The 26,387-nt window shown below is 46.5% G+C and overlaps 1 pseudogene; it reads left to right on the top strand.

Moving 5' to 3' along the window:
• The first annotated feature begins 1,340 nt into the window (after positions 1 to 1,340).
• Positions 1,341 to 2,095, top strand: LOC125416034 (RNA-binding protein NOB1 pseudogene; annotated as a pseudogene).
• The last annotated feature ends 24,292 nt before the right edge of the window (positions 2,096 to 26,387 follow it).

Below are 26,387 nucleotides of genomic sequence, written 5' to 3'. Positions count from 1 at the left end.
CGGTGTGAAACTCCAGCCTGTGAGATGGTGCTGCTCACACTAAGGGTGGGTCTTGCCCCTCACTATTAATCACAAGTCTATCTCTTCTCCACTAAACATCCAAGCATTTCATTTTAAAGCCATATCCTTCCACACTTGTTCCCATAGGCTCAAGGCCGTCTCATGATTTGAAATACATCCAATCCAACTTCAAATTTTCCCACAATCTTTAACAGTGCTTTTTCAAACTTTAAGTTCAGAATCTCCTCCAAGACTCAGATCATCTCTTAACTGGAAGCCCCAAGGCATCAAAAAGCCAGTTATGTGTGTTCAGCACACTGTGGCAGAGTAAATATTCCCATTCCAACTGGGGGGAAATTGGGCAAAGTAAGGCAAGATGAGGCCAAAGTAAGACCAAACCCCAGTTGCACAAACACCAAGGCTTGCACCTCCATGTCTGGCAGCTGATCTAGTAATAGAATCATCTGGGCTCCAAAGAGCTTGCATACCCTCAACCTGAGCTCATATTCTGCTACCTGTACCCCCATAGCCTCTCAGGCCAGCTTCACTCTTGGCATTCAGCTGTCCTCTACGTGTGTCCCACGGTTCTGGCATCTCTGAGATCCTTCAGTCTCCACTGCTACTCGGATTTCACCTTCACAGCTGCCTTCAGAGGCTTCTCTGATACTGCTACACATTTTCCAGCCTTTGTAGCTCTCTGGAATCATGGGACGAGACTCCATGACATCCTCAATCTTGCCCCGAAGAGCTAAGTCTATCCGGAGGGGAAGTGAGAGTAAGAATAGGGCCCCAGATACTGGGGGTCTTTCCAGTTTGTTCTCTTAACCTCTTCCCAACTGTTGACTTCTCATTGATGTAAATCTAAGATCTATTTTTCAGAGGCATGTAGTGTGGGAAGAGGATCCCCTCAGAGGAGTTTACTGGGTTGGTCAACTTTCTGCTCTCATTCTTCCTGGGTCCAACAGATGAAAAGCTACTTGTCCTTGCTTGTTAGAATCTAATCAACTTCAATAAAAACTGTATGCTTGCTGGAGACAGGCAGGCAGGTCAATATTCAGAATAAAGAGAAATAAAAGAAATCAATTCTTTATGACAGAGCCAACTGCTGCTGCTGGTCTCTCTTCTAGAAAAGATGTAAGTGTCTGTCACTTAAAAATCATGGCTAGTTTCTCTGGGTTCAAGTAGTTCTTGTTTTCAGGAGCACGGGAGACCTGGCTACAACACAGCCCTAACCCAAGAGAGAGATGGTTACAATACAGCCCTAGCTCACACCTGCTGGACTAAGATGGCCTTAGTCCTCCAAGCTTAAACTCTCACATGAAACGGTGGATTGGTGGATCATGGATCATGGCCGTCCAGCTGATGGGCCTGAGAACCTGGAATTCAGCTCCTTCCTGTTCTGGAGAAACCATCTGCCTAACACTGATCGTGACCTGCAGGATTACCTGATTGACAGAAGGGGAAAAGAGGAAGAGGAGAATGAATTTGAAGGCAGTGATGACCCCCAGCAACATCAAGCAGATCCAGCAGGAGTTGGGGCAGTGTGACATCCCAAAGGACGTATGGGTTGGGTGTGTGACCACAGACTTAGCCATGCAGAATGTTCTGCTTCAGATGGGGCTGCACGTGCTGGCAGAAAATGGTGTGCTGATCCTAGAGGCCCGGAGCTACATCTTACACTGTCATGGCTGCTTCAAGACAATGTTGGACATGAATTGAGTGTTCTGTGGGCATTGTGGGAACAAGACCCTGAGGAAAGTGTCAGTGATTGTCAATGATGATGGTACCTTGCATATGCATTTCTCCTGAAACCCCAAGGTGCTGAACCCTCGAGGCCTCCAGTATCCACTGCCCACTCCCAAAGGAGGTAAATATGCCATCAACCCACCTCTGACTGAAGATCAGCGCTTCCTCAGCTGTGACTCTCCTACAGAAGACCAACGTGTTTGCCCCTGACTACATAGCTGGGGTGTCTCCTTTTGCAGAAAATGACATCTCCAGCCGCTCAGTCACCCTGCAGGTCCAGGATGGCACCTTAAGGCTGAGATGCTTAAATTCCGGTGCTTCCAGAAAGATGTTTGTAAAGAAAAGGTGATATTGCAAGCCCTGCAGGCAAAACATATTGCAGCCGGCTGCTGGGGATGTCTGGCGTATCATCCCCAGTGTCTGGTCTGCCAACCAGTTACAGAGAAGCAGTCCTGGCTTCTGTGGACTTTCTGCAACTTTGTGCTGTGTGGGGTCGCAGTACAATGTGGCTGCTCTGCTTGTGAGTGTCTAGAGCCCAGACTCTGCCATGGGAAGGGAAACTTGAAGAAGGAGGAAGGGTGCCCTGGAACAAACATCGACCTCAAAGGAAGAAACATCCAAATGGTAATCTTTTTCTAAAAAATTTGTTGGCCAGCTCAAAAATAAAACAAAAACAAAAACACACCTCTCAAACAAAACAAACAAACAAACAAATAAAACAATACTGGGTACAATTTTTAAAGCATCAAAGGATATACATCAGAATGTTACCAGCAATTATTTCAGTGGTTTGGAAGGGTATTTAAAAATTCTGCTATCAAATTTATAACCACATAAGTAGAGTGTGATATTTCTCCTTCTGAGGAAAAAATTTAACAATATTTTTGTATTTATTCATTTTTGAGAACAACGAAAATGAGATGTATCGAGGATTGATTAGGATTGCAATTCTGGAAAGGGCAGATTTCTAACAGCCTAGAAATTAGGCTCCAGGGGTTCACACTGTGGCAGTAGTGTTTATGACCTTAAACCACAGAAGGTTGGAAGTTGTGTGACTTTTTTCAGGTGATGTATGTACTGGCTGAGAGAGAGTATGTGATCTTTAAGAACGAGACTGGATGTGGTTTCATTCTGAGCGATTTGGGGAGAGGGCTATGTTAACAGGAGGATGGCAGAGATAGACAGTGTGCCACGGTCACCCACCTGGAAAAGTGGGTTGGGAGTGTCTGTGGTCCAGATTGGAAATGCAGCTGTGAATTTACCTGAGGCCTCTGGACTCCACCTGCAGTGCCCTGAACCAATGCTGTTGTTCCATTTTGTTTTTTTTCCTTTGATGCTGTAAGGTCCTAGACTTATAAAAACTACTAACCTATTGTAAACTGTTAAGAATAATTAAGAAACACAACTTAGCTAGGTATGGTGGTGCACACCATTAATCCTGACACTTGGGAGGCAGAGACAGGCAGATATCTGAGAGTTTGAAGTCAGCCTGGTCTACAAAGCAAGTTCCAGTACAGCCAGGGCTACACAGAGAAACTCCCTCAAAATAATAATAATAATAATAATAATAATAATAATAATAATAATAATAATAATAATAATAAACATGATCAAATTCTTTAATGTGTTCAGAGCTACACTTTTAGTCATGTTGTATTTAGTTTCTTGTATATGCTTCAAAGTTAAGCCTAACTGGTGGGTTGTGTGGAATCCTGAAGAATTAACATCACAGAAATGTGTGTGTGTGTGTGTGTGTGTAAAAATCTAATGGGGTTTAAAGGGAATTAATTCTTTAAATATCTATACTATCCTTTAAGAAACTTACACAGTATCTAATAGTCAGTGTCATTAATCTGTGATAATCTGTGATCAATCTAACATAATACACAGTTGAAGTGATTGTATATTGCCATAGATTCAGTTTGGCAAAGCTTTGCTCCATTTAGAGATTAAAAATCTATTTATATTTCAGTTATATATTTTCTATGACAAAAGTCAAGGTGACATAATTATTTTTATCTCAAATGTAAATTTTAGAGAGTACCTTTTATTTTTTTCTTTGAGAGAGAGCATATTACTATTGTTTTGTTAAATGGATATGGCATCAAACTGTCTTCTAAAATTCTGTTTATACCCATAGATGAGTGCCTCTCTCACCCTTGGAGAGAAAAAAGTTCTTTTCTGCAGTGGGCAGCTAACCAGAGAACTCTCGGGCCTTTGACCTCTCAGACCGTGGACCTTTGATCAGATTAACAGCACTGGGCATGCATTTCTTACTGTGGAGCAGACCTCAGATTCAACCAGAAAGTGGTTGGCTTGGTTATGACCATGACCTTAAAGTCAAAATGCAGGTTTTAATCATCACTATAAATCAGACAGGCTTTAAGAAGTGTTATACTTTTGTTTAATTGCCAATTAGGTTTGAGTCTTAAACTTCTCTGAAGAAGAGTGTTATTATTTATTATTATTATTATTTGTTCTCTTATGAATTACATCCTGACCACAGTCTCCTCTCACTTCTTTCTTCCCTCAGATCTTCCCCACACATTCCTTTATCCCCAGATCCATTCCTCCTCCATTTCCCTTCAGCTAAGGGATAATAACCAAACATACATATCAAGATGCAATTAGTATAGGCATATCCCTCCTAGTGAAGCAATCCAGTAGGAGGAAAAGGTCCCAAAAGGGGCAAAAGAGTCAGAGTCAGCCTCTGATCCCACTGTTAGTTGTCCCACAAGAAAAACAAACCACAACCACACATACAAAAGAGGACAGGACCTAGCACAGAACCATTCGGACTCCCTGATTATCGGTTTTGTCTCTGTGAGCCCCTTCCAGCCCAGGTTAGTCGATTCTGTGGGCTTGTTTCTTGGGGTGTCCTTGGACCCTTTGGTTCCTATAGAGAAGTTATTCTAACCTTCAGATGAAAGACTGATGTTCATACATCTGCTACAAAATCCCACCTTCTCCTCTCCTCACTTTTGCCATTTGCCTGCCCTTTAGAACTGATTTCTAGGCCTTCTGCTAGGCTTGGGTCAGCCACCTTTTCTGAACAGTAGCACCTAATCTCTCCGCATGCTTCTCCTCCTCCAGATCAGCAAGATAACTCCGTTGGTAAAGGAGCCTGCTGTGCCAGTCTGACACCTGAGTTCAATCCCTGAAGCCACTGAGAGGTGAAAGAGAAAACAGATTCTCAAGGTTGTCCTCTGACCTCCACAGGTGTGCTGCGGCATGCATGCCTCCCAACTGCACACCCCCACACCCCCCCACACACAATAGATAAAATACCTTTTTGTTTTTAATAAGAAAGTTCAAGGCTCCACTTTGCAAATCCTTGCAATGGCCGGCCTAACAGAATAGTCACTTCCAGAGAAAACATTTCAAAGGACTGAAGTCAAATACTCGTTGGAAACCTAAGTCAAATACAAGCTGCCTGGCCTTCAGAGAGAGGAGCAGGTGTATGACAGAAAGGCAGAACATCAAGACCCCTTTGATCTCAAAACAGCTGCAGTACTGAGTCCTGAACCAGTGAGCTGAGGAGGCACAGCATTCAAGGACAAGTCCTTAGGGGACAGACCCCATCCGCCCCCACATCCGCCCCAACCAGAGACAAGTAATGTTCTCATTGACCCAGGACCAGGACCTGGGTCAAAACACAAGACCAGGCAGGCCATGCGGTGTATTGGTTTTCATGATGGATAAGGCTAGGCTGTCATTGTGTCTGAAATTTTATAATTGAAGATTCAATTTCCCCCTCTGGTAAATGGTTAGCTTTGTTGATGGAGAAAAATGATACATTGGCTCAGGCGCCATTCCCCAGCTGCCCTGAGCCTGTGATTTCATCACCTCTTGACATGTTCCAATCCATACCAACCTGTCCTTAGACCTGTCTCCAATGCCCTGATTCTTTTGAGTACCTTTGGTCTCAAGACTTTGAAAAACAGCTTAGCTAAAAAGAAAAAAAAAATCCTAAACCAAAATAAATAAACAAGAAGAAGCTCAAAGCAATTAAAGCTTGAATTTTTTATGACTCATGTGTCTATAAATGTAAATGACTACCAGGCACTATGAAATATTAATCAAGCCAGTAATCCAGGATTCCATGTGATGCCAAATTGCTCCCTGCCATCAGGGAAAAACCCATCAGGCAGTAAGTTCTGCGAACAAACAACAGCTTCGAGATGTCCCACTGTGGAGCAAGAGCATGGGAGGGCCACTTCTCATGAGGACCAGACAATGACACAGAACCCCATGAAGTTTACCAAGGCTATTACCTGACATAGGGATGCCTCACCAGGGCCAAACTCAGGGAACAGGGGTTTTATGTCAGAGAAAAGGTCCTGCAGGTCTTAAAGTGTTTCAGTCAGTTCCCATTTTCTCCCAAATTCTCAGTGCTTCTCTCTGCCCAATGTGCCCTTGCTCTTACTGAAGTCCTTTACGTTTCTGCTATAGACCTTTTTTATTTTTTGGCTTCTGTTAAAAAAAAAAAAACAAACAAAAAAAAACCCACCCAAATGTCCCATTCTCTGAGCTTCCATCTGTCAGCTGGGCTGTTTTATGATATTTGTAGGGGAAATAAAACTCCAAAGCTGTAACAAAAGCTTCCCTTTAGACGGTGCTTCCACGCCGACTCTCTCTAGAGCAAGTTCTTAGCTGAGGCTTACGTGAATGGGGCCCACAGGATGTTTGGGATCTCTTCTAAGTGGTGGGCAGGAGTTCTGTTGATATGTGGTGAGAAGAGAGAGGATGTGGATGTTGCTAAATCCCTCACACGTGCCGGACAGCCCTCCACAATGGGGAATTATTCAGACTGTGCCAACATGCTGACCCTTAGAAGAAGCCTCTCTTGTTCTTACTGACTTTCGCCTTGACCCCAGGCCTTTAAAAAGAACAAGGATATATAAATCACACACCTTACTCTCGTTTTATTAATGTGGCCCTGGGAAAGAACAGTGGCCAACAGAAGTACGCTGAAAGAGGCTCCCAACTCCTGACTCAACTCACTGATGAAGCAAGTCTGATCTCCTCTGTGGCGCCGTTCACCTTTGGAAAAGTTGCAACAGCCCTGGATGACTTCTGCACAGAATTGCGAAGTGTTATGGCACCAGCATGCCTCCCTTCCTTCCCACTGCAGGGGAGGCCCTGGGGAATGCAGCCCATCCGCCCCATGGCAGCTGAGCTTTGCAGGGGAGTGAGAGGGTGAGAGAGACCCTGCTCCCCGCCTCCAACCTTGCTCAAGTGAGGGGTACAGATGACCTCCTCTTCAGAGTTCTCCTCATGTTTCTTCCCTCTAGTGTACCATCCCATGCTTCTACAGTTTGCATGCACAGAGACGGAGAGACCTATGGGGGAAGGTAAAGAAATCAAGCACATATATAAACAGAATTCTCAAAGTGCTTGGGCTGGAGTTGTCCCGTTTCATGATATTTCCACATTCTCTCCTAACGTTGTCATTCCACTTGGAGTTTACACAAATGAAGATACAGGTCCAGTTGTGGTTTATAAAAAGAATTCTATTTCAACACATTGTTTTAAAGAACTTAGTGGTTTTGTTTTAAGGAGCGTAGTGATCCCTGCCTTGTGCTGCATTTTGGGTACATGTTCTGGAGCTGGCAGAGTAGCGCAGACAGGCACAGAACTCTAGCTCCTTGATCCTGCCATGTTCAACATACAGCTTCTACCTCATTGTCAGTAATGGCTGCGCTCCTGCCCACCATCACACCCACGTTCCAAATCAGAAAGGGCAAAGGGGCATGCAGAGCCCTTCTCACAGCTGTAGGTGACATCCCCCTAAGCTACATGGACCTTGAAGCCAGAAGTTGTCACCAGGTGTCTTCCTGGGTTGTCCTCCACCTTATTTTCTGAGATGGGCTCTCACCCAATCCGAAGCACATCCATTCAGCGAAACTGTCTGGCACATGAACTGCAGGGCTCTCATTTCTGCCTCCCACCCAGGGCTGATTACATCCATGTCACTCAGCTTGGCCCAGGATTCAAACTCAGGTTCTTGTGTTTGCCCAGATGGTACCCATGGAGCCATCTTCCCAGTTTTCTAAACACAAATACTCCTAGGGCACATTTATATGTGAAAAAGCTGCAATAGAATTCGCCGAAGCAATTCCTTAGCCTAATGCTTTGTTAGGTTGCTGGGGTGACGGGAGAAGGGGAACAGGACAGGGGGTGTCAAGCTTGGACACTGCTCTGGACTCCACCCCAGCTGCAGCCTCGATCCATGTTTCAGCGTGTTCCCAGGGCAAAGGAGGCGGGCATTACAGCTCTGACCTGTCGGGTGTTGTCATCTGCCTTAGAAGGACTCAACTCCTCAGCTCTCCCTGCATGTTGTACCTGCTTGCCCATTCCCCACATGCCAGGAGAGGCTCAGGAACTGCTGTGTGGACTGGGAGCTGCAGTTGGCCACACAACCTGTGAGGAGGGCGAGGGCATCTTGACGAAGCACCGGTGTCCACTTCACTACACAAGCTTAAGGAGATCTGAGAAACAAGGCCACTCAGCAATCCTGCCTCTTCTCCCTTCATCCACACCAATTACATAGGCCACACTTGGATGTTGTGCCCTGGGGTGGGGCTGGGGGGGGCTTCATTTAATTATTTAATCTGATTGAACAGTTCTATATGGAACTGATTAGTTTCTGACCATGAACAAGGCACACAAAGGCTCATGAAACACGAGAGCCACTGCTCAAAGTGTTCTCAGGATGATAGAAAGTAATCAGAGGCTATGGCTAGGATAATCAACCTAACAGAGGGTTGCTGCAGTCAGGAACGTTAGAGGCAAGAGGACAGAACAGCAGAAGGATAAAGGGGCGTTCTGTTCTGGGCTTTACAGGATGAATAAGAGTTCTCTGCAGCACAGAAGAGCTGAGTCTGTGCTTAGAAGTTACAGAATGAGTGAGAGTGGGGAATTAATGAATGGATCCAATGTTAAATCATTCTTGGTGGGTGTCTCATTACAAAGCACCTTGACCAAAAGCAACCCATGAAGGGAAGGGCTTGTTTCAGTTTATGACTCAGAGGCCGCACTACATCCTGAGTGGGTAGGAACTCAAGGCAAGACTTTGGGGGCCGGAAACAAAAGCAGAAGCCATGGAGGAGCACCTGGTACCATCTTGCTTCACATGGCTTGCTCAGCCTGCTTTCTGATAGCACCCAGGACCACTACCAGTGCTCATGGTGAGCTGGTCCCTCCTACATCTATCATCAATCAAGAAGATGTACTGCAGGCCAATCTGGTGGGGGTAATTTTTCAACTGAGGTTCCCCATCCATAACTGACTCTAGCTTGTGTCAAGCTGACATAACGCTAGCCCAAAAGGGGGATAGAATATCATCTCAAACTTCTACTTAAAGGCAACTCTTTGTCTGACACATAACCCTCACCTTCCACCCTTTCACCACCCATGAAATCCTAACTCGCTTCTCTAAGTAGGAGCCTTGGGGTCAGAGCAATGGTTCCCTCTGTGTGCCAGGCACAAGGACAAACACAGACTCATCCTGTTGCCCTACTAGGACACCCCTTTCTCTTCCTCCACTAGCTAGGTCTGGCCAGCCTGTGTCTTGGCTATATTATATTACATTTTGGGAGGTCTCGTCCTTTTCACCAGAAAGCAGAAGATTGAGGGTCATTTGTTGTAGTGAGAAAATGTCTTCAAGGCCTGAGTCATCTGATAGCCCTTAGGATACAAGATAGTCTTCCCTCTCCTGGACTGAAGACATGCAGGCTTGACTAGTTCTCTGCTGCTAGGTGTCCTGCCTCATTTGAAGAGTGGTTCGCACCCTTCCTAATGCTGCAGCCTTTTAACACAGCTCCTCATGTCGTAGTGATGCCCAAATATAAAATTATTTTGTTACTACTTCATAACTGTGTTTTTGATCCTGTTAGGAAAACAACGTAACTATCTAATATTCAGGATATTCGATATGCTAACCCTGTGAAAGGGTCTTTGACCCCCAAAGGTTGAGAACCACTGAGTTCGAGTGAAGCACCAACAGCCTTCAGCTTGAAATTCCCTCGCCACATTCCCAAGATTGTTCGGATTTTAAAAGAATCATAGTGCATCCACGTTTGCTTACACACTGGAGCAGCACTGTGAAGGAGACCACTCACGTCTCTGCAGTGTGGCAGTCATGCTAAGGGCATGCCAGCCTCCTGCTGGTTTAGTTTGGTTCTTGTTATCGGATTCCATTTGCTGAGCTTTCAGCTTTCACTGGTTTCTTGTTGTTTTCGACTTGACTTGCAAACACAGTCCCAGGTCCCAGTGCCGCCACCCCCACCTCATACCCAGCGCAGCTCACCCCGGCAACAGGGCGTAATTTAGAGACATGAAGACAGAGATAGAGGAGTAGGCAGGAGGGGAGGATGAGGCGGAAATGCCCCCCTCAGCACTGATGCTGCTTCCTGTCTTCAGTTCTGACAGTGGTGGCAGAGGCTAGAGTAAGGGCTGCCTGTGTCAGGTGCATGTTCCAGGACAGGCGGCCTGTCCTGTGTGCTCCCCACAGCTCTCCTGAGAGCAGTCTCTGGCTTACGGTTTGTGAGTGGTCTTGGAAGTCAGCAGTATGTGCCAGATACCACACTCCATGGTCTCTTTCCTCTTATGTACCAGGATGCAGATCCCACCCCTGGTGCCCTCATTCAAGAGGAAGACACCCCACCCTCCCCACCCACTGAGGAAGGAGTCTTTATGGAGGGGGCATGAAGTCTTTCCCTTGTGGGAATTTTCTATGAAGTCAGCCTCCTGGGGATTCTAAGATGTGCTACATGCGGGGCATAGGTCCTGTTCATTGGGGAAGATGGATGCCATCCCCTGAGGAGTGAAGACGTGGGACAGGGTCTCTTTTCTTGGAGCTGGTGACTGCTACTCCATTCCCATCTGGAGGCTGGCTAGCCAGGCCGTGGTCCCAGCTGCTGCACCTTACCCATGTTCTGTCTACCCGTTTCCAGGTGTACTGAAAGAGAGCTTCAGGGATTTAGGGGTTTTAGGGGTCTTTGAAGATCCACGGAGCTGTCAGTTAGACTAAGGACTTTTTTTTTAAATCTTAAGATGCACCTGAATACAGAGGGGAGTAGGTATGGGCAGGTAAGGCTAGGGCAGGGATCTTCTCAGCTTCTCCGAAAGATCAATGTCTACTCGATGGGTGTTTCTAGGACACGGGACTGGGAATCTAAGTGTTCTGAGTTCTCTGGCTGGGTACCTCACAGCTGTGTGCTTGGGAAGGGGTGCACTTCTGGTCTACTCCTAGGGAGGGGTTGGAGGAGGAAGTCCTGGCTGGTTTTAGTTCTCTGCTGTGAGGCTATGGGACTTTCAGAGTAGGGCTGAGTCCTCATCTCGTGATGTCTGAGAATGTTGAGGTTGGCGTCTAGCAGCCTAGGTCAGAGTGTTTTCCATGGGTACCAGGTGAGCTTGGACCTGATAGCTTATCTAAGACCCAATTTCTTCATCTGAGTAAAGGACATAGTAGCGACACGTGCTTCGCTGAGCAAAGCATGTGAGAGAGCGGGAGGGGGGGGGCGTGCATTGCACACTGTGCAAGAAATGCCTGTGGTGATGGGGGCCTGAGTTAACATCCCACAGATGCTGGACCAGCTGACCACAGCCTTGGCAGCCTAGCAATAGAAACGGACTGCAGAAGAGTTCTGGAAGGCTTGAAATCTGAACAAGGAAGGATCAGGTTTGGTGTCTCCTGTCAGCTCAAGGGAAGTCTGTTTCCGCCTCTTATTAGTTTTTGGTCATTGCTGGTGACTGTTGGCACTTCTGGGATCATGAACATATTACTTCAGTGTCTGTTTCTGTCTTTGTGTGGCCTTGCCCTGGTATCTCTGTGTCTTACATCTCTCTTATAACATTAGCTATTAGGTCTAAATCCAGAATGATCCCATCCCCAGAGTGTTAGCCTACTTAATCTATACAGACTCTTTCCAAGGAAATTTCTTTCACAGGTATGAGTTTTGAACTTCAACAGATCTTTTTTTGGGGGGGGGCTCAATCCAAGGCACAAGGCTAGATCAACATTTCCAGGGTTGAAGAGCAGAATAGCATATTACACACCCACCGAGATGTGACAGTGGGCTGTTTAAGAGGCCTCCAGGCTTCCCTGTTGGAGGGCACTTATAACAGGGCCCACACACAATGATGTTCTGTAGAGTTCCAGAGAGAAATGCTATCTGGGTATAGTGGCATACCCCTGTAATTTCTGCACGTGGGAGGAGTTGAGGCAGGAGGATCTTGATTCTGAGGCTTCCTGGGGCTGCATGGCAAGACACTGTCTCAACACAACAAATAGTTTGCATTCGGCTGCTGTGATAAACAACATGGCCAAAAGTAATCTGGGGGTGAAAGGGTTTAGTTCTTCACACATCCAGGTCACCATCAATCACCGAGGGAAGTCAGGGCAGGAACATAGGCAGGAGCTGTGTCAGGAACCGTGGAGGAAAGCTGCTGAGTGCTTGCTCTTTTCTTCACAAGCTCAGCCAGCTTTCTTGTGCAACTGATAACCACCTTCCCAGGGGGTGGCAGTGCCCACCATGGCCTGGACCCTTGCATGTGATTAGCAATCAAAAACGCACCTGCAATCTTGCCTTCAGGCCAGTGTGATGGAGGAAATTCCTCAACTGAGCCCCCTTGAAACTCATCTGTGTCAGGTTGATAGCTGAAGCTAAGGGGAAAGAGTAGATAGGGGCTTTAGAACCAGGTAGACCTCACTGTTAGCTCTGAGACTCTGGGAAGCTCGTCATTGCCACAGCAAAGCTGTTTCTTTGTCTCTAAGCCCGATCTGAGATGTCCTCAAAGAATAAAGACACGTATATGGTGTCTAAATCCACAAAAAGTTTTCTTTTGTCTGGTCATATGAATTCAGGTGGAGTTTGAGTCTTTTCTGGACTCAGAAACCAAAGGTGCATCAGTGTCAGCCATGGCTCAAGGGAAGAGGGCAGAGTCTGTGGGACCTGACCTTTAATAAGAAATGCACGTCATTAACAGCCTCCTCCCACATTCCCACTCGTCTCCAGAGAGGCCCTCAAGACTTTCTTCTTGCAAATAAAGTGAGACCAACGGTGTTAGATCTTAAGAGTGCCCAGGAAAGTTGCAAGGCTGCAGCGGTGGCTCCCCGATCCCCACAAGGAACCCCACACAGTGCATACAGTACAGCTTGCCTTTTGGCCCTGATGGTGGAAGACATGGTTGTCTCTCTAGCTTGTCATGATAGATCTGCATCACAACTGAACTCAGAACCACTGACTGTAGAGGTGCTTGGGAAGTGTCTGTCTGTCTGTACGTAAGTCACTAGCCATTGTGTTCCTCACGTCTGTTTTGTTTTTCAGATACCTGAAGCCCTCTGTCACTCAGCCCACACTCCCAGCACAGAAACTGCCCACTCTCACCCACAAAGTCTCCTCATTTCTTAGGTGGCAGTGCTGTTCTTCGTGGACGTTATTGCTGGATGCTAGTATCTCACGGCGTGCTTCTAGCTTGCAGCTTGTGTTTGTTCGATTGTCTTGTCATGAAACGTTAAAGAATTCAGAGGGATAATGATTTTGTCGTTTGTGGGCCTTGGTAAATGACTTTCAACTCCCCGGCATCTGAACAAACCCAGCTCCCTCTGTGCCCGGAGGTAGGGAAGCCAGCAGCTGCCCACGCGTTGCTTTGCTGGCACCTGATCTTGGGATTCTCACAAGCCACCGTTCCCTGAGGTGGGAGGAGGCAGATTTCCTCCATCTAGACTCCTGACTCGTTTTCCTTCTGGTTCCTGAAGTCAGTCTCCCACAAGTTAAGCAGGTGTACGCTGTCCTTCCCGTCCTTCCGTCTTCACTACAGCAGTAAGTGGAGGTAAAAAACCGCAGCCGGCACGGCTCGTTTGACTAGTTACTGTTTCAGAGACACATATCCCCAGTGTTTGTTCCCAGTTTGCACTAACCCCTTTTGGCAGACAAGGAAAACAAGGTTCCGGCACTCCCAGAAGTCAATGGGACTGACTGCAGGGAAGGAAGCAGACGATTAGGGGGAGCTGGATGCTGGACGTGTTAACATAGTGACACGTGGACCCCAGACAAGGTTCAGCAGAAAGTGGAAATGAGTGTAGCCTGAAAATGTGGCCTTCAGGGACCCCATGCTGCTAAAGCAATAGGGCACCATCCTGCTGTCGGTCTTGACCTCTAAGAAGACCGTTGTTTGAGGCTAGGTAAGGTTAGGGAGTTGGCCAGTCTAGAACATTCCAGGACTGGGAAGTTCCAGCTAGCACAGGAGGCCCAGATCAGGGCACAGCTGCGCGTGTCACTGTTACTGCTTGGCCACCACGCACCTACCTTGGCTAATCTCCCCAAGCCTGAGCAGAGCAACACAGAGCTGAAAAGAGAAAGTCCCCAGAGCCACCTAAAAACTGTTTCCTGTGAGAGAATGAGATGGACCATTGCAATAGAGGCAGGAGCAAGAGAGAGGGGACAACAGGGTACAAGGGACAAAAATGGAGAAATGGCAAAAGAGGGGGATCTAATGGGGGGAAGGAGGCAAAGAGAAGCATGCAGGAGCAGGGTAAATAACACTAGGGACGTCTGAAACAGTCATAAGGAATATTACTATCTATATAAACATACCTGCTTATGTTTGGCATATAAATAAGCATAGTTTAAAAAAATTTCCCATCAAGGCTGACACAAAGAGTCATAGACTAACTAATAAAACCCAAACACCATGCATGAGAAGCCTTCTTTTCATCTGTTGGTAAGAATTGTCCAAGAGACTTCCAAAACATTACAGGCTATTGCTATTGCCCTTGGTGGGCTCCCAGAGGTGGAAGGAAAACCTCTATTCCTGAAGACACCATGCACTTTGACACAAGACCCAGAGAGCTCCAGATGACTCTGACCTGAAAGTCTTCTCCCTGAGGACTGACTTTCATGGTTCCCGGAAGGCACTGTGCAAGCTTCTAAACAAGGGACGCAACCAACAGTCCTACCCAGCTACAACACCTGTGAATCACAACAACCATCAGCACGGCCCAACAACCCTAACAGTGTCCTAGTGACATGCGTGCCATAGTGGTAACCAACATCTTTGTAAATGGACCTGCTCATCAAGAAGGAAACCATGCCTGGTACTGGAAACCTAGGCAACCGCCCAGAACTAGTGAAGCCATGGGTATTGGAGAAGAACACAAACTGCCACTTCATCAAAACAGCGTACTCCATAACTACATTCCACACATTTGTCCTTAGATGCACAGATAAGTGTACTCCTCACTCCTCATCAAGAAAACTTCTCTTTGCAGCAGATGGAGACCATTACAGAAAACCACAACCAATCAAAACACAGAGTTGTGGAGTCCAGTTCCAAAGGACACATCGACAATACAACTTCTGCTCAGGGACTATGTGGAAAAGTTGGAAGAGGTCAAAGGATAGGGAAGTTTGCTGTGAGATTGTGTCTCCTAGGAGTGGTAGAAGCTACACCCATAAGCTCTTACCAGCATGGCTGCCTACACATGGCCTGAACAGCTGATGAGTCCCCAGCCCCATAGAAAGAAGCACAGCAGCAAGTAAGGAAAGCAGAGAACAGGAGGAATAGTCTTCCCCAGGGAAGAGCACACCCATCGGTTATCTAGTGTCAAATGGTTGGCCCTGAAAACATTTACATAAAAGTAACATTTTACAGATGAAACAGGTTGTGTTTATGTATTAGGAACACACACACACATGCACACACACACACACACACACACACACTAATAAGCAAAGAGAAGGAGGTCATGAATTTGAAAGAGCAAAGGGGGTACATGTTCCAGTCTGCAGGGAGGAAAGGCAAGGGGAGGAACGACGTCATTATAACCTCAAAAATCCTTCAAAAGCCCTGTTCTCTGTGAGTCTGATCACCTTCTGGAGAGGCTGCAGCTCCCATACCCCTCTCCTTCCCCTCTTCCTATGGTTCACCAAGACTTGCTCTCCTGATTGGAGGTTCATTATGCGGTTTGGCAGGAGTGGGGATTACCACCAAACCTGGCTGCACGCTAGTCTGCTGAGTTCCTGTATCTATCTTCGCAGGGACTCAGACCGTGAATCTTACTCTTGGATCATTTATTTCCCTTCTTGTACTGTCTTCCTTGGTATCCACAGGAGAGCAGAAGTGCGTGGAAGTCTGGAGGTGGACTCTACACAAGCCCTGGTCTCTCTCAGCTCCACAGTCACAGGCAGGAGTCCCTGCTGGAAGCCAGGTGACCACCCTAGGCTCTTCAGCGCATGAATTTGTCTTGCTTCAGACTGGTCAGCAGCATTCCGGAACCTTCTCTCAAAGCAATCAATGGAAGGGAGAACACACAAAGAGGATGAAGAGAGTGGAGTCTGTCTCACTTTCCCAGGGTGTTTTGGAGGAACCTAATAGCAGTGGAGATTTTTAGGGAGGAAGCACCAATAAATATAATTAATATTAATTATTATTGAGTCATGGGAATATCATTATGCCTTGGTGATTATTCTCCCCAGGGCAACTGAAATGCTTTTGATGGAAATGGATTTTCATTTCATTCTCAAATCCTGAGTCAATATCTAAGCCAGGGAAAAGAAACGAACAGTGGAATTGCTGGGAACAGGACCACCCCTGCTTCCATGAACCAAGGACAGAAACCCCCTCTCAAGGTCATTTGGGCTCAGGGCTGACTCTTAACAATTGTTGAAGCTCAAGGAGATGATGCAGTCTTTGATATAAATTAACATTTCAGATTTCCAGTGGGCTAAGTTTTTTCAGAACAAAATATTCCCAGTTCTGTCACAGTTGCTGCTACTTTGGACTCATTTGTCTTTCTCCAAGGGACAGCCACAGTGGCCCTTTCTTCATTCCAGTGATGGGTTGTGAGCCAGACATCTGTAAGGCAGTAGTCTGCCCACACCATGCGGGCTTCCACACCCATCTCCCACCTTCCACCTGGCGTCATCCATGCAGCCCAACACTGCTACTGAGGTGAACCAATAGAGGCTGAGCACAGGAAGAGACTGGAGGGATCAGGCAAAGGGAAGAGATCCCACAGACACAGGATGAGGGTGTAGAGGCCAAAACCACAAGAAGCGTGGTTTATGTGAGCAGCCTGGCTCTGGTCGGCTGTTAAGGATTTTAGACAGAAAGCCCTGGGACAACTTTGTTCTTCTTGATGATTTCTGTCTTACTGTTTCTGATGCTGTGATAAAACACAATGGCCAAAGGCAGCTTGAGGAAGAAAGGGCTTATTTCACCTTACAACTCTAAGGCTGCACTCTGTCACGGAGAGAAGTCAAGACAGGTCCTCAAGGCAAGAACCTAGCGGCAGGAACTGAAGCAGAAGCCCTGGAGAAATGACAAATACTGGCTGGTTCCCCATGGCGTATTCAGCCTGTTTTCTTCTACAGCCCCAGACCACCTACCCAGGATTTGCACCACCCACAATGGGCTGGGCCATAGCAGTCACTAATGAGGAACGTGTCCCACAGGGTTGCCTACAGGTCAATCTTATTGGAGGCATTTTGTTAACTGTGGAACCTTCTTAGATAATTTTAGGTTTATGTCTAAACTCTGTAACCTGACCATCTTCCTGCCCTGTCCTGCATATCAGACATTCTGACATGGAGACTAGCCTTCTCAAACTTCCACAACGCCATGTGTTCCTTGAACCTGAATGCTCTTGGTCCTCGATCAACACACACAATCTTCATGTTCTCTTGTGTTGTGAGATCTCCAGGCTCCCCTCTGTGGAGACTTAGCATCCCTTAGACGGCAGCCCCTTAGTCACCAGGAGATACTTTAACTTATCTGGATCCATAGCACTGTGCGTTGCCTAACACGCAGAACATTGCAAAGAATGAGAGGAGAATGACTGATGGGGAGGGGAACAGCTTCCCTCACTTCTTCTGTGCCCGCCCTGAGGATGGCTTAACCAGTATCTCTAAGTCTTGACCAGCTTCACCCTCTGTATTGTGTGCTTTTGATTGTTCATGTGAGGTCCTACCATGCACCCAGGCTTGGCCCTCAGCTCACTAGCCTCCTCCCTCAGCCTCCCAAGGTCTAGGTTTATAGGCACGTACCACTCGGTACTTTTAAAGGAACAGATGTCTGAAGCCCACTCTGGCAGCAGCTCCTGGATGACAGCTTTGCTTTATTTTAATAAGACAGTTTGCTTATTGATTGACTTAAGCTAGTTATCAGTGTGACTGTCGTTTCTGTTTTAAGTGGTGGCTTGTAATTTATTGCTAACGCTGATTTTGATGTTCGAATAATCCCAGATGAAGCATTCAAACTGTCCCCTTTGACACGCTTAGATCGCCAGTCTCTGAGTCATCTCTTGCTTTCTTTCCTGTAAATGAGACAGTGTGGTCACAGTATGACTTGTTTATCCATGACAAAGTACAGCAAGCGATGCCAACACGCACCTGTATTTGGAAGCCAGCAGTCGGCTAGCTGCTGAAAATGACTCCCTAGTCATCTCCTGCTCGGGTGCTTAGGCATGGGGACTGGCTACAAGGAGATCAGAATTTCAGAGTTTCCCAGGAAGTCTTTAGAGATGGCTCACAGCAGGATCTGGTCCTCAGGAGACTAACAACTGGACAGGGAGAAGGGGACACACAGTTTGATGTTCTGCAGTTAAACATATTCCCAAGGGCTTGTGTCAATAATACCTGTAATGGGGGGAAGGGTGGGAGTCAGTTACCTGTAATTGGGGCTGGGGGCAATGACAGTCACAAAGTCAGAGTCTGCTCCAAGGAATCAGCCACTGGGAGTTCTCTGGGAAAGAGCCTTGTGCCTTCCAGCAAGGATCATCTCATGGTGTTATGTGGACAGAGACTGGTGATATCACAGATATCTTGTACTCAACAAGTTCCCTTTTCTCAAAACACTCAAAGACTTTGTTTTGATTTGTTTTTGAGACAGGGCTTCATGTAGCTGCCCTTAAATTCAGTATCAGCTAAGATGACCTTACACTCCCAATCTTGCCTTCACTCACAAATGCTGGTATCCACAAACATCACTTTCATGTCTTGCTTTCAAAGCTGTTTTGAAAAGATTTTTTGAACACTGAAATAATTTACAATGTGAGCCACAGGTGAGAACGTTTTTTTTTTTTTAAATGACACAACTCTGTTTAGCATACCTTCTATGGAACTTCTCTATAAAGGTAAAGCTATCTTACAATTAGTTTATAAATAAAAAAATTTAAGAATGTTGGTAAAACTAGTGGCTGGGCAGGTCCTAGGCCCTAAGGGAATCTACTACTATTATTATTCTACATGGATGTAGTATTAAACCATTCCTAATGACTTGTCATTATAGCTTCATCACCAAAGCTTCTATTTGATGTAGATGGTGATGAACACAGGAACCCACAGTGGAGTAAGTTGCAGAGAATAAGAGACTGGAACACATCCATACCACACCCTTCCTCCCTAGGCTCAAAGATCACTGCAGGAGACAGGGTGGAGAGAGTGTACGAGACAGAGGTGGTGTGTAACCACAGGAAACTGAGTCTTCTGGACACAGCAGGGCAGCTGCATGCTTGAACCCAGGGTAGTTTCAAAGGTGTGTACAAGACCTGTGTAATCCCAAACCAGGCCAAATCCCAGCCTAGAGAAGGGATTTAGGCATGGAATCCTACCTCTAGCCATGAACTATTGGCAATTATTAGTTTTGGGGAGAGGGAGATAGTTTTCTCTGCTAAGTCAACCATACTCCTGTGGAAGGCCACATATTCAGGAATATCTAGGCATCACAAATTGGTCTTGAAGAGTTAAAAAGCGGGGCCAGGGAGACCACAAAATTGGATGGGTATGGAAGGAGGTAGATCTTTGAAGAGTTGGAGGTGAATATGATCAAACATGATCTATGAAATGCTCTAAAAACCAATTCAAATTAGAAAAATGTAAAGACTGATCATTGTAATACAGTGGGAGAGAATATAATGCCCTCTGCCACACAGAGGGTCACAGCACAATCCCAGCAACCTGTGAACCCTGCTCTCGGTAGCAGTAGGGAGTCTATGTAATGAAGGACTAGATATGGAAGGTGATCCTGGATTGTGTGGAGGGACCTGGACTGATCATGACAATCCTATGAGAGAAAGAGGATGAGGGTCAACATTTCAGGTGATGATGGAAAAGGGAGGAAGGAGGGAGGAAGGTGAGAAAGAGAGAGAGAGAGAGAGAGAGAGAGAGAGAGAGAGAGAGATACTTTATTCTTGTCTTTGAAAATCATGGAAGAGGCCACAAGCCAAGGAATACAGTGGTGAGATCGATTCCCCCTGAATCTATCAAAGAAATGTAGCCCTGTTGACATCCTTATTTTAAATACCCATTTTACATTTCTTAGTTTTCAACTGCAGGTCTACAAGGTAATAAATGAGTATTGTTTCTACTGTCAAATAAGTGGATATTTGTTACAGCAGAAATAGGAAAGAAAGGCAAACATTGCTTAAAAAATTCCCCACCTTTTTGTTTGGTTGCTTTCTATAGCCAGGTCAGTTTTACACATTCCGTTTCACCAGCTGTTCATGTACAGACACAGCTACAACCGCAATATCCTCTCCTTCTCCATCCACCTTTTCCTTATTCTCGCCATATCCTCTTTCTGAATCCGTGGGGGCGTGATATATGTGCATGTGATGCGTGCGTGCCTGTGTTTGGGAGTGCAGGTGCGCGCATGCCGAGTGCAGGTGGAGCTTCACTTTTTAATAGTTTATCAGCAGAAGGTGACCTTGGACGGTTGGAGTCAAGAGGCACACAAAGTCACACCAGGCAACAGAGCTCACCTGAGAGGTTTATGGTGGGGGTGCAGAGGCAGCCTCTGAGCAGGGCAGAAGGAAAGAGAAAGAGGGAGTGAGAAAGGCTTGCCTTTTCTAAGGGGATATAGTGCATGTGCACAGGGCGTGCTCTGCTCAGTGACTGCAGCAGCTGCAGCGCACACCTTGGCTGCTGCTGCTGTGTCCTGCTAGACCCTTAAGAGCAGGCCAGTGTAAACGCCTGAATGCCAACACGCACCATCTTCCACTCTGTTTGAGACTGGATCTCTTCTTGTTTATCGCTGAATACACTAGGCTAGCTTGCCCACCAGTTTCTGGCTTTCTCCTATCTCTCCTTAGGAGCTCCGGATTACAGCTGTACCAGCTTTAGAGTGGTGTTGGAGATCTGAACTCAGGTCCTGAGGCCTACACAGCAAGTGCTTTACCCACCGAGCCATCTCCCCGGCGTAGTTTTCTTCTGCTGTCGAGGACTTCCGGTTAAGCAGAGCTTCTCTTCTTTTGCTGTTGTTGTAGTTGCTTTTGTTTTGTATTCTGAGACAAATATAGACTCCCTCGAGTTCTTGGTTTGTAAGCCCTCTGCTCCAGTCCCCTGAGCCGTGGGACTACAGTACATGTTCTCCGCCAAGCTTACCCTGGAGTTTAGAGCATGTGTTCACATAAGCTGGAAGCCTTGCCAAGCGCAGGCTGTCTCAGGCTTCCCTGTGCAGAGGGAGTGTGGATCCCCATTCAAAAAGCTGTCCAACTTCTCGCAGGGAGTTTTGCAGAAATGAAACTGCTGAAATCCCACACTTGACCTCGAAAATGACGTATAGTTCAAAACTCACTATTCCCTGTTCACAAATGACCAATCAGAAGCTGCCTCGGTGTGGACAGATCCAGGATGCTCAACTGTGTCCTGGCTGCAGGGCAATGCCTGGGTGCAGCTGACAGGGAGGTGTTCATTGTTCATGTCATCTTCATCTTTATTATCTATGAATGATCTGATTTCCCACTTATCAATGGCCTACAGAGTTCAGAGCAGGAGAGGGGATGGGCTTCAGATAAGTGAAATCTGAGTCGCCTGATTATCAACTCTCATTGAATTAAGCTGAGGTGAGCAATTCTTCCCGTTTTAAATAATTCTGGAGGCATTAGTATAGTCCTATGCTGGATGAAGAAGTAAGGATGAATTGAACAAATTCACCAAACGAGTCTAATTACATATTATATCTGGCCAAAGATGAGTCTAGGGGAGCTGGGTAAGGTATGGCAGTAGTCCCAATTAGTCAACTAGACCCAAAGCTATCCCATCTGCCTGGAGGCTCAGCAACTACAAACCAGATAGGCCACATTCTCTCTGTCCTTTAATCTTGGCATGGCCCCAAACCTATCCTTATAACCCAGAGTACCTAAGAAAGGAGCTGGCTCAGGTAAAGGTTCTGGTCATTTTCCTCTGGCTATGACAGAGGTGGTCCAGCAGGAGAATCCCCCATGCCTAGTTACCATGGTGCAATGATATCCAGAAACAATGCAAGGGAGCTGTTCTTCTGAGTGGACAGTCTAGTGTCCTGGGGAGAGAATGAGATATCATTTACCCTCTGAGAACTCTGGGCCTATGAAAATATAAGGGCTAACTCTGGTGTAACTAACATCTAAATCAAGGCCTAGGAGAGTCCTAGGGCAATGCTTTTAAGCGTTTGTTGTCAGCCTGCATATCTTTGCCTGTCATTCCTCATTCAGGCCAAAGGCCACGGTGTAAAAACCACCGTAGGCCGAAGAAGATGCTCTGCTGATCTCCAGACATCCACTTCCAGCTGTTTCTCTGACCCAGCACTCCTTACTGTACATTGTGAACTCCCTGATGATACTTCCGTTCCCTTACCAGCACCCAGCTGGTAGGAAGAACTTGGGGGGCTTGTGGGTTGGCTCACAGAAATAGCTGAGAAGCACCAGTTTTCTGGGCCAGCAGAAAGAATCTGAACCCAGAAGAGGGATCTCTACCCCTCAACCAACTATAGCCAGCTCTTATCCTGGAGTACACTGGAGACACCTTATACACAAGTGGTCTTCTGACTCACATCCCAGCCCCCTTGTGCCTGATCAGCCCTTTCTCTGTCCTCTGTTGTGCCTGCTCCCATGACTATCAGGCGACAAGGAACCTAAGGAACAGAGAGACTTGACCCCAGCCTGTTGCTCCTCGACTCTCCCAGGCCCTTTCCACATTTGACATTACATTAAGGTCACTCACAGGCAAATCAAGGGACCCCAAACCCTACAGCCCTAGGGTATTCTTCGTATTGTTTGCATATCAGACTCAAAAGCAACAAAGATGGGTGCCCATCCAAGCTCCTGGTGATACCAAAAATGGAATCTTCATGGCTGATGACAAGCACGTGGGGTCTTTAGAAAGATGATGAGGTTTTAAAGAGGGCTGAGGGGTGTGTGCAAGGATGAGGTTCCATGGGCCCCTCCCTGAAGTACACTCAGTTCAAGCTGTCCCTCACAGTTCTTCCCTCGGGCTGCATTCTTACTCCCTTGCCGAGTGTCACTCCACCCTGACCAGACACTATCCTCTACCTTGTCTCTAACTCCACCCTCCCTTTCACATCAGTGACTTTGTACCCTTCCACTTCTGTTGGAGACATGAGCAGAGCCCTTGTCACAGGCCAAGCGAAGCACTTGCTTTTAACTATGAGGAACTAGGATCTGGGGAGCCTTTTTGAAAAAACAAGCCCCCAAATTTACCAGCATGTAATGTGGTACAGTGCAAGTATTTATTCTTCTGCACTTATGTCCAACATCACTCCTCCACACCCCCAAGCTCTCAGAAGAGCTGGGTGCACACCCTCAAAAGTCTCGTGTTAAGCAAGAATGTGAGCAAGTATAAGTATGTGTGGTTCTGTGGAGGTGTGTAAATTGGCATGCCTGTAAAGTTGAGTGTGCATGCCTGTGAGTGTTCAAATGTATGAAGATGGGTGAATGTGTATGCCTACAAAGGTGTGGCAGTGTATATTCCTGAGTGTGCATGTCTGTAAATGTATGTAGGTATATATGTCTGCAAAGGTGTGTGAGTTTACAGGTCTGTGAGTGAGCATCTGGGGGTATGTTATATGAGAATGAGGGTGTACATGTGGGTGTTGAACATTGCACATGAGTGGATGTGTATTTGTGTGTATGAGCACTATCAATGAAGATGTATGTGTGTTTGAGGCCTCATCCCACATGTGGGTTACACCAAGCACTTCACAGAAGGAATGAAGTATGTCTTAGGGTTTCTATTGCTATGAAAAGACACTATGACTGCAGCAGTTTTTATGAAGAAAACATTTAATTGTAGTGTCTTGCTAACAGTTCAGAGGTTTAGTCCATTATCAACATGTGGGACATGGCAGTGTGCACACAGACACGGTGCTGGTGAGGGAGCTGAGAGTCCTACATCTTGTAGGCAACAGGAAGTGAACTGTCTCACTGGGCATTCCTTGAGCATATAACAGGCATCAAAGTCGCCTCCACAGTGACACACTTCCTTTAACAAGACCACATCTATTCCAACAAGGCCACACCTCCCAGTAGCGCCACTCCCTTTGGGAGCCATTTTCTTTCAAACCACCACAGAGTGGAAGAAGTAGTGTGATGATGTCAGGACTTTACTGAAATCCATGATTAGGACGGACAGGGCGGTCCATCTGACCATCTCTGTGGTAAATGCAAGGAGTGCTACTGGGTCGGCTGGACACCTGACAGTGGCTACACCCTCCCCATCCCACACCCGCCCATCCCAGTTCATCCTGTCCCAGTCCCATCTCATCTGCTCTTTCTCACAGCACAACAGGCAGGCATTTTCATTCCTATTTTTTAGATTCAGAAATCAAGTCCTGGTCAGACACATCTGGCAGCTTGCCAAGAGCAAGTGCTTGTTAAGAGTACCTTTTACATCTGCCTATTTCTACTTGTCACAGTTCATTCTGAGGACCAACAAGAGAATCCACATGGGCAAAGCCAGGATGAAGTCCACTCCATGCAGTTACTGCTCGGCTCCCCCAACACTCTGTCCTTCCCTCCTTCCCCACCTCTGCCTTGATTTTCACTGAAACCAGGGGAAAATTACCTATGTAGCCATTGACCCCCAGCTTATAAGTGGGGTCATTTCTTCCCCTGCTGCTCCGTTTGCTCTTGAAGTCTTGACCAAACAGGTTACGAGCAGCTTTTAAGGGTGACCTCACACATTAAGTGAGGGAGCTGAGGCAAAAACATGTCAACAGCCCTCCGGGTCACCCTGCCACAAATACTTTTATCTCTACAGAAATTTGCAGAGCGACATTTTAATGAAATTATTTAAATAGTGCACATGAAGTTTTGAAAATTCTGACCTTAGGTAAAGTAGTGTTTTATTGAACTAATTTTAATGTGTTGACCATCTGACTGCCGCTGAGACACAGCTACTTATTTTCTCTTGGCAACGTGTAAAACAGCTGTCAAGTCAGCTCCTTGGGTGATAATAAGCATTGGATTATTACTAAAAGTGGTCCAGGAGAGCAGCCAGTCTTCTGAGAGTCACGCGTGGAGTTCTGTGTGCGATACAGCTGGGTTCAAAGAGAAAAACAAATAAAAACACATGTGATTGCTTGTTGCTTATCTGCTCAGTGAGCTGGCCACCACTGTCATTGCCTCTTTTTGGAAGAGGGAACTGAGCCCACCGCCACCAGCTTACAAGTGTCCGGTTTGTCCTGTTCTCCTTCTCAACATAGGGTGGGATGGTACTTTCCTGTCCCTTTGATGTTACTGTCATGTCCTCATGGAGGTAATTTCTTCAATTGCTACTGATGAAAAGCGGTATGTATCTCATAATCTGCTGGGAGAATCTAATGTAGTAATGTATTATAATGCAATAATGTCCATAAAGCTACAGTGTTGTGGGATATTTGTACACTGTGTGAAGGTGTATTGCTGTGGTTGGTGTAATAACAAGCCGAACGGCCAATAGCTAGGCAGGAGGTATAGGCGGGACTTTTGGGCAGAGAGAGAAAGCAGGAGGAGGAATCTAGATGGGTGCAAGGGAGGTGAAGAGGCACAGAGAAGGCAGGATGGGAGGCACTTGACAGAAAGCAGATGAATAGAGATGGGTTAATTTAAATTATAAGAGCTAGTTAAAAACAAACCTAAGCTAAGACTAAGCATTCCCAATACATCTCCATGTCGTTATTTGTGAGCTGGCAATCCAAAAAGAAATCTAACTACACTACAGGGCACAGTGTGCAGGGGGACTGAAAAGCCCGCTGTTAGCTGTCCTCATCTTCATGGTAACGATCACAGGTTCAGGCTCCTGAGCCTCCTCAGCAGCTCTTGTTAGCATGTAAGTCCTGGTCAGATTCTTAGCTACGCATTTCACACTCCTCTCGCTCTCTGGTCCTGCTGTCATGGCTCAAGCAGACTGTGAAGCCAGGCCACCCAATTAGCTCATGGACTCTTCAGGAGGAAATAAGATGATAGAACAGGAGCCAAGATTGCGACAGGATGAGACCTGCATCTGATTCAAGTCACAAGGTCCAGGAGTGCCCAATCAGGGCAGTACTACCTCTACTGACTTGAATTAACCCTAAAAGCTCCATCCAGTAGAGGGAATGCCCAGCCATTGGAGACCAAGTAGATGGCAATCCTGTAGTTAGAATTTGCCATGGTGCCTTTTGGGCACAGTGTTGAATGAAATCACATGGAGAAAGAAGGCCCACCCACCTCTCTCACTGAACACAACAGTATACACTGAGCAGGACACATGGAGTAGTGAAGGACAAGAGAAGGGAAGGAGCAATAAGTTGGATTTTGGGGAAAAAGGCCAAAATTTGAGCACCACTAAACCCAAATGGAATCTCGTTTTCTCCACTTTAGTATCACCAGCCTGGACTTA

This window comes from Myodes glareolus, chromosome 4 (assembly GCF_982192425.1).
Source record: "Myodes glareolus chromosome 4, mMyoGla1.1, whole genome shotgun sequence".
NCBI classification, from domain to species: Eukaryota; Metazoa; Chordata; class Mammalia; order Rodentia; family Cricetidae; genus Myodes; species Myodes glareolus.
The sequence above is the reverse complement of the archived record's forward strand: the minus strand, read 5'-3'. Positions and strand labels throughout refer to the sequence as shown.